Source organism: Camelus bactrianus, chromosome 17, assembly GCF_048773025.1.
Source record: "Camelus bactrianus isolate YW-2024 breed Bactrian camel chromosome 17, ASM4877302v1, whole genome shotgun sequence".
Lineage (NCBI taxonomy): Eukaryota > Metazoa > Chordata > Mammalia > Artiodactyla > Camelidae > Camelus > Camelus bactrianus.
Window position 1 is genome coordinate 50,896,250 of NC_133555.1, and position 15,407 is coordinate 50,911,656.

Consider the following 15,407-nt stretch of genomic DNA (forward strand, 5'->3'; position numbering starts at 1 on the left):
ATTGAAAGGCCGCAGGCACAGTGCTCCTGCTCCTAAGGTTCTCCCCTTTCAGGGCTCCTCTCCCACCCTACCAGACAGGAAGCCTTGAGCACCGCTAGTGCCTCGGAGGTGAGCCAGAAAGGACCGAACCCCCTGGCACAAGCAGCCTCACGCACCCTCTTTCCCTCGGCTTTGATTCCTGACCTCCTGTAGGACCAAGGGCCACTCAGCTCCCTCTGGCCCTGTTCTCCCAAGGGACAGCCATTCTTAGCCGGGAGTGGATTCCAGGCTTGCCTCCAGCACCCAGACCAGGAGCACCAAAGTGAGGAGACGGCTCCTCTCCATAGCGTGCACCCCACCACGAAGTGTCTGTAGCCAATTGCATATTGGGCTCGGAAACCACGTACAAACCCTTCAGCACAGAGGCTCGCTAAAGGACACCCCTTTTCCCTGAGGCTGGATGGCTTATCTTTGGTTCCCTCCCAACGCACGAGAGACGAAGCCCGGCTAAGTCTCGGCAGCCAGCTCCCCGACCTGGAATTGGGACTCACACGGCTCGGGCCGGGTGGCATCTGGACACGGAACCCGAGAGAACAGGAATCCCGAGACTGATATTTACATGAATTCTGCATTCGGGAATGCCCAGGTTTCGTGCCAGGCTCTCTCGGGCCTTGATGCCAGGGTAGGGGTTCTGTTGAAAGAGGGCTTGCAGAGCATCCTTTTGACTGAGCTTCAGAACCAGCCTCTTTCTCCGCTGTCCTCTTGGGCGTGGGCCTGCCAAATACAAGAGGGGGAAAAGTCTGAGAGGGAATCCGTACGGCTGCACCAACGGCGGTGTTTGGTGGTGATGGGTGGTGCCACACCAGGCTGCTTTTTGTGTCCGGGAGGCGGGGGGGAGTAGACTCCAGTGCACAGATGGCCGTCCCTTTCTATCTAACGGAAGCACACTCACAGCCCTGCTGAAGGGGTGACCCTGGGCCTTCCATCTATGCCAAGTAGAAAAGATGAGGTGGCTCAAGTTCTTGGGATCTACCACCCACTCACCGGCAGCCCAGAGAACTACAAACCAACCAGCTGGGAAGACCTAGGGCAACAGGGTCATGTTCCAAATGGGTGGAAGATGTTCCCACCCAGGGGACGCGGCCGCCGGCTGCCGGCCGTGCAACGTCTGGATGGCCCCTGGCAGGACGGACCTCGAACTTTAGGCCAGCTAGAAGAGCCCACCTTGTGGCTCCTCACACACCCATGGCACACCTGCTTGAACTACTTGAAAATCGAGCCAAGCACGGCCACACGTGTGTAGGTTGTGTCGGATACCCACATTGCGGCCCTCGTGCCCCGACCCTGATTCTGACGACGCCTGGGCTGGGACACCACAGAGGATGAGCACCCCATCCTGGACGTCACCGTGTCATGTGGACTGTCTGTGTGTGTTATTTTTCTCTGTGGAAAGCTTGGATTGATAGAGCCCTGTCCTAGTGGACACTTGTTCTCTGTGATGCAGAGGAATAGGACTGTGCTTGTTCACACGTTCTGCGGAAAGCCCGACGTGGTGTCGGGCACGTCCCGGGCTTCGGGACGACTTGGATTTCCTGAAGTGTATTCAAACTCTAGAACATCAGCCCTCCCGACAAAGGAATTCCCCGCTAGCCACTGCCAGCTGCCAAACTAGGGTGTCAAGGTGTCTGCCTGGAAGGATGCAAGGCACGGCTTGCGCACCCCAAGCGATGCTTCCTTCACAAGCACCCTTCCTCCTTGCCAGCTCCAGTGAGATTGCTTCGGACAGAAGTCATGGAGCACACGGTAGCCTGGCCTTGGGGCTTTTGCCTTCAGAAAGCCCCACCCCCACATGCGCCCCCAGCTGCCCCTGCCCCCAGTCTCCACTCCCTACTTTGGAGTCGAGTGGGAGGCATGTCAAGGGTTTCTGGGATCAGTGCCTCCCGAGCCCTAGTGTTGAATTTGGTGGCAAGGGAACCTATGACCTGCCGTGCTTCTTGGGTATCCTGCGTGTGGACTACTTCCAGGGACACCAGAGAAACGGACCCGTTCCCACGGAACTCAAGGCAAGAGGGAGCTGCTAAACCACAGCGAGAAAGTACCAACACCACCAACACAAATGTCCTAACGTGTTCCACTAGAAATGCGCTGCATGCGATCGGAAGCCTTGGACAACGGCTGCAGCTTTCTGTGCAGCTGCACGTCAGGACTTCTCACAGAGGAGCTGTGGGTGGGCAGCAGGGCTACCGCTCCCATGTCAATTTCAACAGGGCCAAAGAAATCAATGAATAAAAACAAAAAATAAAGGAAAACAGAACTACACAAGCCACTCTCTCAATCATTTGGCCCAATGGCTTCCTTAAACAGAGCCCAGCCAGAGCCATCCCTGCAGTCTCATGGGGCCATTTCTCCCCTCGTCCACATCCCTGAGAGGGCAGGAAAGCATTTCAGAAGAGCCAGAAGGAGAGCCCAGGTGCTGATGTCTACTTACCGTTGGGCGTGCGTGAGTCATCCATGGCCGGAGAGACACCCGTCCGGCACAGAGGCTGCTGGCCAAATGTGGAGTTCCCAGGAGCACGGGCCTTATCAAGGGATCGGGCACGCCCCGCCCCTATTTATGGAAATCGCTGCCTCGGGATCCCAACCCCCCCTTCCACCTTGAGAACCTTGAAGTGTTCCCATGTGTCCATGTTAGGGGACTTGGACTGAAAGGCAAATCCGGAGGCCAGCAAGGCCTTTCTTTGGAAGCCTGGCATCCTCCGTTCCCCGGGCTGAATGGGCTCCAGGGCTCTCTGGTTTTCACACGTTTTCCCGTTCCACGAAGTGTTTGCTCTCCCTGGCTTTCCCCAACCCTGGGTTCGTGGTGACAAGGCTTGGCCCCAGTGTTCTTTCCAGTGTGGAGGGCCTAGCTTCCCGGTGTCTTCTTCCCAATTCCCTCGGCATCTCCTGGACCTCATTGCATTCCAGGCCTGAGGCATTTCCTTGACTGGAGGCTGAGGACCCGCTCATTTCAATAGGAAAGCTGAATGCACCGACGGACACAGGATTCGACACACGGGTCATGCTCTTCGGTCACAAACTTTGGAAACTTTTCCAGCTGTCATCTGCAGCCCGCCCCCTTCCTCACGGGCCAGGGAGTGCATGAAGAAAGGGGCAGACCCCACTACCACACTAGGAGGCGGCTTCGAAGTGCGAGGCTTGTCCTGGGCAAACCCAACATGGCTATGTTGCCCCGCCTGTCTGCCAGCATCTTCAAAGCCTTTCCAGAGAGGCCTGATGAGGGTCCGGTCCCCTGAAGTCTATCCAGGCCGAAACGTGTCAGCTATACCCGGCTACGTCAAAGCAATTCTCTTGGCAAGCCTGTCTCCCAGGGAAGCCAGGTCGAATGCACGTCCCAACAGTGGGTGGGGGAGGGGAAAAGAGGGGGAGGGGAAGAGGGGGAGGGGAGCGGGGAGCTGCCCTCACTCGCCTGGGGCCATCACCCAGGTCAAAACAGGTCAGAAACTGTCCAGCAGCCCCAAGGACCCATGCCCAACGGCATCGGGAGCTCTGCTGTCGGGAATCCGGCCCACGCAAACGGAATGCATTCCCAAGTGAACTTCCCTGCTGGAGCCGCCAAAAGGGAAGCAAGGAAAAATCGTTTGATGGTGAAAACACATGGATCCAGAGAACCTGTAGACGGTCACTCCTTCTCCGGACGGCAGGCACGAGTCCGGGAATGTCAGGCAAGAAACCAGATCTGAAAAGGAGGGCCCGGCACCACAACTTGGGAGAAGAGACAGATAACTCAAGTAACGCTGGGGAGTGCAATGATAGCCCCGCCTCAGCCAAGATGGACCCAGTAGGATAGAGATGGGAAGCGAGGGTGTGTTTTCCAAAATCGAATACCTGGGGAGGAGGAGAGGGAAGGGAGGGGTGTGGGGAGAGGGATGAGGAGGGAAGGGGAGGGGTGAGGGGGAGGGGAGTGGGAAGGGGGAGGGGAGGGGGAGCAGAGGACAAGAAGGAGGAGGAGGAGCAGGAGAAGCAGAAGGGGAATTCCAAAGCGTCCTAGAGGATGGTGGCGCAGCTGTGCTAGGAAGGAATATTTGGCTGGAACATACAAACCCATCTGACATTTTAGCTGAGCCTAGGCCCTAGACCCTCGAAACATGGAAACCCAAAACACATAATGGGCCGTCTTTAGTGCCACCCTGGTTCATGAAACTCAGCCATGTGCACTGAGATGGAGACTACGAGATTCTTCAGCAACATTTGGGGATGAGTCTAATTATAGCAGCACTTGGTTCAAACGATGCTTGTGTGTTTGTGTGGCTGTGTGTGCGCTGTAAGTGTTTGTGGCAAAGAGACCATAAGACAGGGGGAGAGGGAGAGAGAGAACAAGGGAGAGGCAGAAGGAGACAAGTGAGAGAGGGAGGTAGGGATGGAGGGCGTGAGGGAGAGAGAGAGATTGATTGCCTGCCTAATATCCCCAGCACCTTGGTTAATTTGAGCCCTGCTGATAATAATCTGGCTATAATCTGGGAACCAAGAAAAGTGCTAGGAGAGATTTGTAACGGTGCTCCCCTGTACTGGCCCTAATGGAAGCTCTCTTGCTCCCAGAATCTCAGTGATGGTGCTTCACTGCTGTAGGGATTCCAAGAGAATCTAGTTTGCAAGTAGAAGCTGGCTTCTTATCAGGGGCCCCCGACCCCCTTCCCATCCAGTCCCAGGCAAAGGGGGACACGGTGAATCTGTGAGGAGTGGCATGGATGCTGGGGCACAGACTACAAGGGGACCAAAACAGAGCCAAAGACTTTGCATTGAGTTCCAAGCCAGCTTTATTTAATCAAGGCAATGTAAGAGAGAACCCGCAAATCGACCTCCAAGCCAAGAGGACTTGGGCGGTATTCTTGTCCTTTGGCATGCTAGCATCCTTTCCGACATCAGGGAGGATGCCCCTCCTGGTGCCCGTGCGTCCTGAGAGCGCCCGCGGAGCACGGCAGGGCTGAGGGAGGCCACGCAGTGGCGCCGGCAGTCTGGGCGCCTTGCCCTTGCTGCCGAGCCCTAGGAGATTGGCTGGTTCCTCGTCCTTTTTTCTCAGCCGTGGCTCGGCATCCCAGGGAAGGAGGCCTGAATTGGGCTCGACCAAAGGCTTTCCTGAGGCCCTGGCGAGCCTGGCAGCATGTCCAGGAGGGCCTGGAATTCGTCGTCACTGAGGGGTTATTCCAGGTTTGGCCAAAGTCCCTCTTCCGGGGTGCCGTCGCTCAGGAAAGGTTGTGCCTTTTCCAGAAGGCTGGCGTCTGACAAGAGTTCATCTAAGAGGCTCCCTGAGCCTCTGGCGCCTGAGGTCTGGGGCTGCGGGTGGAGCGGAGGACACGTGAGCTGATCCGATGGGGCCTGCTGCTGCCACAGGTGTGTCTCGGCCTGTTCGGGCTGCAGAATTGGCGCGTGGGGGCTGCGTGGCTGAGCCGGATGCTGCCCGGTGTGTGGAGGAGCGCTGCGGGGGACAGGCTGAGGGCGTGCTGCCATGCCAGGGTGCAGGCTGCCGTGCGGGCAGGCCCCTCCGTGGGCGGAGGGCGTGAGTGCCACGTGCATGGGTGCGAGACTCCCTCCTGGACTCGGCCCTGCTGTGGTGCCGCCGGGGTCTGTTCCCGGATGTGGAGGGTTCTCTGCTCCCTGCGAAGCCGGGGCGGGCTGGACCAACAGGAGCATCAAAGGCTGGCCCACCCAGCCACCACAGGGAGCACAAGGCACAAAGAAGCTTGGGGCCAGAGGGGGGGCTGCAGCGGTAAGGGACCGGAAGCTGTCCAGTGGATCAGTTGGAGGCAATTGATGAGCGCTGTTGTGGATGTTGGGCGGGGGCCTTTGGTCCGATGGGACATTCGGGGCTGGTCTGGCATCGGGGTCTTCTGCCCGGGCCTTGGCAGGCGCCCCTCTGCTCTGCTCCGGGTGCCGAGCTCTCCGGTTCTGAAACCATATCTAGGCAAGATGAGTGAAAGGGAGACAGGTACATCAGAAGCACGATCTCCCACGTCGCCTTGCAACCCCCATGCCAGCACCCCTGGTCTGACAGGCTCCGGGCAAAAACACTGCCTTCGGATAGGCCTTGACCCAGGGTGATGGGACCTTTGCCAGTCCCCAGGTCCTTGCAAAATGAGGGGCCAAATCAGGGCCACACTGGAACCCTGGCTTCCATGAGAGATCCCTCGCTGTCTGGCTAGACTGTCGGGACCCCTCCCAGGCTGTCCGGGACCTCCTCTGCTCCGTCCCCTTCAGGAAATGGATGCCTTCAGGTCAGGCACCTGAGTGAATGTCTATAGGGAAACTTACAAGCCCCATTCCTCTCCCCAACCCCCCAATGACCCACCCACACATCCAGAACCATCAGCAGTGCCTACGTATTTCCAGCACCGGCGCGGGAGGAAAACGGCACTCCCGCCTTGGGACATACCATCTTCCACCTACTGAGACCTTACCTGGATTCGAGGTTCAGGAAGTCCTGTTTGACGAGCCAATTCTTCCCTGGTGGCAATGCCAGGAAAGCGGTCCCTCTCAAAGGCTTGCACAAGCATCCCTGTTTGAGAGGGTGAGATGAACGTGCGCTTTCTCCCAGCCTCTTTTGGGCGGCCATCTAGAGGAGCACAAACAAAGAAGAGAGGACAATAAAGCCCACTTCACATTCAGTGCACACAAATTCTGCCATATGGAGGAAATGGCATATCAGATAGGTAGGTAGATAGAAAGATAGAGAGATAGAGGGATAGATAGATAGATAGATGGATAGATAGATAGAGAGAGAGATAGAGAGAGAGATAGATAGGTGAGAGGTAAAGAGAGAGAGAGATTGAAACATAGGTATAGATCTACATAGATAGATGATAGAACGATAGATGATAGAAAGATAGTTAATCGATACAAATATAGTTTTTATACATATATGTATCGCTATGTCTATAGAGAATTATCATGTGTATGTAGAAGTATACACAGGCACAATGCATTCCCCCACCCACACAGACACATCCACACATACACACCCACACACACACACACAAACACACACACACACACTCACAGTTTCCATTTTATATTTTAATTATTCACTTTAAAATTTAATTTCTTGCTTGACTGTTTGTTTGCTTGTTTCTCTAGTTTGCTGTTTGGTTGGTTTCCCAGCATGTTTTCTGGAGTGTTCTGAAGCCCTGATGGGCCAATTCTGGAACGAATCTTGCTATGGAGCCCGAGGAAAATCTTTGTGAGTGGATAAGAGAAGGGAACTCTGCACTTTGGACAGTTTCAGGACCAGAGGGTTGAAAGGCTTCCTGGCCATGCAAGACCCCGCCCTCCAAACAAGGCCATGATGCTCATAGTGCGAGCACTAGCAGGGCAAGGCCCAGATAGGCTTGTGTCCTCTCCTAAGGGTTCTCTGCTGACTACTTGTCACCCACGTTCAGAGATGAATCTGTCTCCAGGAACCCTAATGGGAAATTGCCTTTGGAAAATCCAGGGACTCACCTTGCGTCAGAGCCTGAGGCTCGTGCACAGGATGCGATTGCCCGTCTGGTAAGATGTTCCCCGACGGCGGTCGGCTCTGCCTTAGGCTTCTTCTTCGTTGGTTTTGGAACCAAACCTAAATAGAAGGAGTAAAACCCCTGTCACTCAAATGCTTAGGGACAGATTTCAAGAGCTATCACAGTGATTCGCAACACAGCAAACAGACAACCAAAGGAGTGGACAAACTCTAGGCTCCATGTGCCCCCAGTGGAAATATTCAGCTCCCAAAGGGACTGGACTTGCCACAGATTATGGCTTTCACCTCGGAAGAACTGCACAGGATTCCAGAAAACACTATCTGCACGGAAGAAAATCAGCATATCCCCTGCCATCCTCCCTCTGGAATCCAAAGACAAAAACACGTGAGGCAGGAGACAATGTTTGCTTTCCCAAAGTCAGTCTGAAGGAGCTTGCTGATATTCTCCCTCTCTCTTCTCCTCTCCATATCCCTCGTTTCCTCCCCCGACCCACTCTGTCTGATCATCTTTCTTGATATCCGTTTCTGTCTCTCTCTGCTTAGCTCTCTGTCTCACTTGACATTTTCCATTCCTGTCACCTGCCATGGTCCCTGTTGGCCTGTTAGTCTCAGTCTCCGATTCTGTCCATCTACCTGTTTATGCTTGTTTCTCTTTTCCTCTCTCTCAGTCCCTGTCTCTGTCTCTGTGTCCATTTCTCTCTGTTGTTTCTCTCACTGGCTCCCTTTGAGTCTTTGTGCCTCCTTTTTGACCATGCTCAGTGCCTGAGGAATGTTCCTCTGTCTCCCTCCTGGCCCCATGGACAGCACCCTTTCCTAACACACCACGCATAGGTGACTGCTCTTGTCCAAAATTCCCTGAAGGCGGGCGAACTCCTGAAAACCCCATGCTGCCTGGAAAAGACTCCTTGACAGGGAACTCTTAGGAGGGCAAGGTCCTGCCACTTCCAGGTCTGGAGGCTCTTAGGTACCCGATCCCCATCGTTCAAATCTGTGTCATTGTCTCCAACAGTGAAACCACATGCTGCATTCATCGTTACCCAAGAATCAAATGCAGAGTTAGGTGTGGATGGAGTGGAGTGGAGTGGAGTGGAGTGGAGCGGCGTGGTGAAGGGTAGGGTGCAGCCGAGTGTGGTCGGGTGAGGTCGTGTGAGGCTTGGGGGCCGGCCGGGTGGCAGGGGGGTGGGGTTGGGGTTGGTGGAGTTGTGGCCATAGGGGTAGATATGGGTGTCGGTGAGGGTGTGGGCGTGTGTGTGTCCATTATTAGGCATCTCTGATGGAGCTGTGTGGGCAGTGTGTTGAACCTGCCAGTCAGTTCAGTAAGGGAAGCCTACGCGTCTTAGTGCCCATTGAAAGGCCGCAGGCACAGTGCTCCTGCTCCTAAGGTTCTCCCCTTTCAGGGCTCCTCTCCCACCCTACCAGACAGGAAGCCTTTAGCACCGCTAGCGCCTCGGAGGTGAGCCAGAAAGGACCGAAACCCCTGGCACAAGCAGCCTCACGCACCCTCTTTCCCTCGGCTTTGATTCCTGACCTCCTGTAGGACCAAGGGCCACTCAGCTCCCTCTGGCCCTGTTCTCCCAAGGGACAGCCATTCTTAGCCGGGAGTGGATTCCAGGCTTGCCTCCAGCACCCAGAACAGGAGCACCAAAGGGAGGAGACGGCTCCTCTCCATAGCGTGCACCCCAGCACGAAGTGTCTGTAGCCAATTGCATATTGGGATGGAAACCACGTACAAACCCTTCAGCACAGAGGCTCGCTAGAGGACACCCCTTTTCCCTGAGGCTGGATGGCTTATCTTTGGTTCCCTCCCAACGCACGAGAGACGAAGCCCGGCTAAGTCTCGGCAGCCAGCTCCCCGACCTGGAATTGGGACTCACACGGCTTGGGATGTGTGGCATCTGGACACGGAACCCGAGAGAACAGGAATCCCGAGACTGATATTTACCTGAATTCTGCTTTCGGGAATGCCCAGGTTTCGGGCCAGGCTCTCTCGGGCCTTGATGCCAGGGTAGGGGTTCTGTTGAAAGAGGGCTTGCAGAGCATCCTTTTGACTGAGCTTCAGAACCAGCCTCTTTCTCCGCTGTCCACTTGGGCGTAGGCCTGCCAAATACAAGAGGGGGAAAAGTCTGAGAGGGAATCCGTACGGCTGCACCAACGGCGGTGTGTGGTGGTGATGGGTGGTGCCACATAAGGCTGCTTTTTGTGTCCAGGAGGCGGGGGGGAGTAGACTCCAGTGCACAGATGGCCGTCCCTTTCTATCTAACGGAAGCACACACACAGCCCTGCTGAAGGGGTGACCCTGGGCCTTCCATCTATGCCAAGTAGAAAAGATGAGGTGGCTCAAGTTCTTGGGATCTACCACCCACTCACCGGCAGCCCAGAGAACTACAAACCAACCAGCTGGGAAGACCTAGGGCAACAGGGTCATGTTCCAAATGGGTGGAAGATGTTCCCACCCAGGGGACGCGGCCGCCGGCTGCCCGCCGTGCAACGTCTGGATGGCCCCTGGCAGGACGGACCTTGAACTTTAGGCCAGCTAGAAGAGCCCACCTTGTGGCTCCTCACACACCCATGGCACACCTGCTTGAACTACTTGAAAATCGAGCCAAGCACGGCCACACGTGTGTAGGTTGTGTCGGATACCCACATTGCGGCCCTCGTGCCCCGACCCTGATTCTGACGACGCCTGGGCTGGGACACCACAGAGGATGAGCACCCCATCCTGAACGTCACCGTGTCATGTGGACTGGCTGTGTGTGTGCTATTTTTCTCTGTGGAAAGCTTGGATTGATAGAGCCCTGTCCTAGTGGACACTTGTTCTCTGTGATGCAGAGGAATAGGACTGTGCTTGTTCACACGATCTGCGGAAAGCCCGACGTGGTGTCGGGCACGTCCCGGGCTTCGGGACGACTTGGATTTCCTGAAGTGTATTCAAACTCTAGAACATCAGCCCTCCCGACAAAGGAATTCCCCGCTAGCCACTGCCAGCTGCCAAACTAGGGTGTCAAGGTGTCTGCCTGGAAGGACGCAAGGCACGGCTTGCGCACCCCAAGCGATGCTTCCTTCACAAGCACCCTTCCTCCTTGCCAGCTGCAGTGAGATTGCTTCGGACAGAAGTCATGGAGCACACGGTAGCCTGGCCTAGGGGCTTTTGCCTTCAGAAAGCCCCACCCCCACATGCGCCCCCAGCTGCCCCTGCCCCCAGTCTCCACTCCCTACTTTGGAGTCGAGTGGGAGGCATGTCAAGGGTTTCTGGAATCAGTGCCTCCCGAGCCCTAGTGTTGAATTTGGTGGCAAGGGAACCTATGATCTGCCGTGCTTCTTGGGTATCCTGCGTGTGGACTACTTCCAGGGACAGCAGAGAAACGGACCCGTTCCCACGGAACTCAAGGCAAGAGGGAGCTGCTAAACCACAGCGAGAAAGTACCAACACCACCAACTCAAATGTCCTAACGTGTTCCACTAGAAATGCGCTGCATGCGATCGGAAGCCTTGGACAACGGCTGCAGCTTTCTGTGCAGATGCACGTCAGGACTTCTCACAGATGAGCTGTGGGTGGGCAGCAGGGCTACCGCTCCCATGTCAATTTCAACAGGGCCAAAGAAATCAATGAATAAAAACAAAAAAGGAAGGAAAAACAGAACTACACAAGCCACTCTCTCAATCATTTGACCCAATGGCTTCCTTAAACAGAGCCCAGCCAGAGCCATCCCTGCAGTCCCATGGGGCCATTTCTCCCCTCGTCCACATCCCTGAGAGGGCAGGAAGGCATTTCAGATGAGCCAGAAGGAGAGCCCAGGTGCTGATGTCTACTTACCGTTGGGCGTGCGTGAGTCATCCATGGCCGGAGAGACACCCGTCCGGCACAGAGGCTGCTGGCCAAATGTGGAGTTCCCAGGAGCACGGGCCTTATCAAGGGATCGGGCACGCCCCGCCCCTATTTATGGAAATCGCTGCCTCGGGATCCCAACCCCCCCTTCCACCTTGAGAACCTTGAAGGGTTCCCATGTGTCCATGTTAGGGGACTTGGACTGAAAGGCAAATCCGGAGGCCAGCAAGGCCTTTCTTTGGAAGCCTGGCATCCTCCGTTCCCCGGGCTGAATGGGCTCCAGGGCTCTCTGGTTTTCACACGTTTTCCCGTTCCACGAAGTGTTTGCTCTCCCTGGCTTTCCCCAACCCTGGGTTCGTGGTGACAAGGCTTGGCCCCAGTGTTCTTTCCAGTGTGGAGGGCCTAGCTTCCCGGTGTCTACTTCCCAATTCCCTCGGCATCTCCTGGACCTCATTGCATTCCAGGCCTGAGGCATTTCCTTGACTGGAGGCTGAGGACCCGCTCATTTCAATAGGAAAGCTGAATGCACCGACGGACACAGGATTCGATACACGGGTCATGCTCTTCGGTCACAAACTTTGGAAACTTTTCCAGCTGTCATCTGCAGCCCGCCCCCTTCCTCACGGGCCAGGGAGTGCATGAAGAAAGGGGCAGACCCCACTACCACACTAGGAGGCGGCTTCGAATTGCGAGGCTTGTCCTGGGCAAACCCAAAATGGCTATGTTGCCCCGCCTGTCTGCCAGCATCTTCAAAGCCTTTCCAGAGAGGCCTGATGAGGGTCCGGTCCCCTGAAGTCTATCCAGGCCGAAACGTGTCAGCTACACCCGGCTAAGTCAAAGCAATTCTCTTGGCAAGCCTGTCACCCAGGGAAGCCAGGTCGAATGCACGTCCCAACAGTGGGTGGGGGAGGGGAAAAGAGGGGGAGGGGATGAGGGGGAGGGGAGCGGGGAGCTGCCCTCACTCGCCTGGGGCCATCACCCAGGTCAAAACAGGTCAGAAACTGTCCAGCAGCCCCAAGGACCCATGCCCAACGGCATCGGGAGCTCTGCTGTTGGGAATCCGGCCCACGCAAACGGAATGCATTCCCAAGCGAACTTCCCTGCTGGAGCCGCCAAAAGGGAAGCAAGGAAAAATTGTTTGATGGTGAAAACACATGGATCCAGAGAACCTGTAGACGGTCACTCCTTCTCCGGACGGCAGGCACGAGTCCGGGAAAGTCAGGCAAGAAACCAGAGCTGAAAAAGAGGGCCCGGCACCACAACTTGGGAGAAGAGACAGATAACTCAAGTAACGCTGGGGAGTGCAATGATAGCCCCGCCTCAGCCAAGATGGACCCAGTAGGATAGAGATGGGAAGCGAGGGTGTGTTTTCCAAAATCGAATACCTGGGGAGGAGGAGAGGGAAGGGAGGGGTATGGGGAGAGGAATGAGGAGGGGAGGGGAGGGGTGTCGAGGAGGGGAGTGGGAAGGGGGAGGAGAGGGTGAGCAGAGGACAAGAAGGAGGAGGAGGAGCAGGAGAAGCAGAAGGGGAATTCCAAAGCATCCTAGAGGATGGTGGCGCAGCTGTGCTAGGAAGGAATATTTGGCTGGAACATACAAACCCATCTGACATTTTAGCTGAGCCTAGGCCCTAGACCCTCGAAACATGGAAACCCAAAACACATAATGGGCCGTCTTTAGTGCCACCCTGGTTCATGAAACTCAGCCATGTGCACTGAGATGGAGACTACGAGATTCTTCAGCAACATTTGGGGATGAGTCTAATTATAGCAGCACTTGGTTCAAACGATGCTTGTGTGTTTGTGTGGCTGTGTGTGCGCTGTAAGTGTTTGTGGCAAAGAGACCATAAGACAGGGGGAGAGGGAGAGAGAGAACAAGGGAGAGGCAGAAGGAGACAAGTGAGAGAGGGAGGTAGGGATGGAGGGCGTGAGGGAGAGAGAGAGATTGATTGCCTGCCTAATATCCCCAGCACCTTGGTTAATTTGAGCCCTGCTGATAATAATCTGGCTATAATCTGGGAACCAAGAAAAGTGCTAGGAGAGATTTGTAACGGTGCTCCCCTGTACTGGCCCTAATGGAAGCTCTCTTGCTCCCAGAATCTCAGTGATGGTGCTTCACTGCTGTAGGGATTCCAAGAGAATCTAGTTTGCAAGTAGAAGCTGGCTTCTTATCAGGGGCCCCCGACCCCCTTCCCATCCAGTCCCAGGCAAAGAGGGACATGGTGAATCTGTGAGGAGTGGCATGGATGCTGGGGCACAGACTACAAGGGGACCAAAACAGAGCCAAAGACTTTGCATTGAGTTCCAAGCCAGGTTTATTTAATCAAGGCAATGTAAGAGAGAACCCGCAAATCGACCTCCAAGCCAAGAGGACTTGGGCGGTATTCTTGTCCTTTGGCATGCTAGCATCATTTCCGACATCAGGGAGGATGCCCCTCCTGGTGCCCGTGCATCCTGAGAGCGCCCGCGGAGCACGGCAGGGCTGAGGGAGGCCACGCAGTGGCGCCGGCACTCTGTGCGCCTTGCCCTTGCTGCCGAGCCCTAGGAGAGTGGCTGGTTCCTCGTCCTTTTTTCTCAGCCGTGGCTCGGCATCCCAGGGAAGGAGGCCTGAATTGGGCTCGACCAAAGGCTTTCCTGAGGCCCTGGCGAGCCTGGCAGCATGTCCAGGAGGGCCTGGAATTCGTCGTCACTGAGGGGTTCTTCCAGGTTTGGCCAAAGTCCCTCTTCCGGGGTGCCGTCACTCAGGAAAGGTTGTGCCTTTTCCAGAAGGCTGGCGTCTGACAAGAGTTCATCTAAGAGGCTCCCTGAGCCTCTGGCGCCTGAGGTCTGGGGCTGCGGGTGGAGCGGAGGACACGTGAGCTGATCCGATGGGGCCTGCTGCTGCCACAGGTGTGTCTCGGCCTGTTCGGGCTGCAGAATTGGCGCGTGGGGGCTGCGTGGCTGAGCCGGATGCTGCCCGGTGTGTGGAGGAGCGCTGCGGGGGACAGGCTGAGGGCGTGCTGCCATGCCAGTGTGCAGGCTGCCGTGCGGGCAGGCCCCTCCGTGGGCGGAGGGCGTGAGTGCCGCGTGCATGGGTGCGAGACTCCCTCCTGGACTCGGCCCTGCTGTGGTGCCGCCGGGGTCTGTTCCCGGATGTGGAGGGTTCTCTGCTCCCTGCGAAGCCGGGGCGGGCTGGACCAACAGGAGCATCAAAGGCTGGCCCACCCAGCCACCACAGGGAGCACAAGGCACAAAGAAGCTTGGGGCCAGAGGGGGTGCTGCAGCGGTAAGGGACCGGAAGCTGTCCAGTGGATCAGTTGGAGGCAATTGATGAGCGCTGTTGTGGATGTTGGGCGGGGGCCTTTGGTCCGATGGGACAGTCGGGGCTGGTCTGGCATCGGGGTCTTCTGCCCGGGCCTTGGCAGGCGCCCCTCTGCTCTGCTCCGGGTGACGAGCTCTCCGGTTCTGAAACCATATCTAGGCAAGATGAGAGAAAGGGAGACAGGTACATCAGAAGCACGATCTCCCACGTCGCCTTGCAACCCCCATGCCAGCACCCCTGGTCTGACAGGCTCCGGGCAAAAACACTGCCTTCGGATAGGCCTTGACCCAGGGTGATGGGACCTTTGCCAGTCCCCAGGTCCTTGCAAATTGAGGGGCCAAATCAGGTCCACACTGGAACCCTGGCTTCCATGAGAGATCCCTCGCTGTCTGGCTAGACTGTCGGGACCCCTCCCAGGCTGTCCGGGACCTCCTCTGCTCCGTCCCCTTCAGGAAATGAATGCCTTCAGGTCAGGCACCTGAGTGAATGTCTATAGGGAAACTTACAAGCCCCATTCCTCTCCCCAACCCCCCAATGACCCACCCACACATCCAGAACCATCAGCAGTGCCTACGTATATCCAGCACCGGCGCGGGAGGAAAACGGCACTCCCGCCTTGGGACATACCATCTTCCACCTACTGAGACCTTACCTGGATTCGAGGTTCAGGAAGTCCTGTTTGACGAGCCAATTCTTCCCTGGTGGCAATGCCAGGAAAGCGGTCCCTCTCAAAGGCTTGCACAAGCATCCCTGTTTGAGAGGGTGAGATGAACGTGCGCTTTCTCCCAGCCTCTT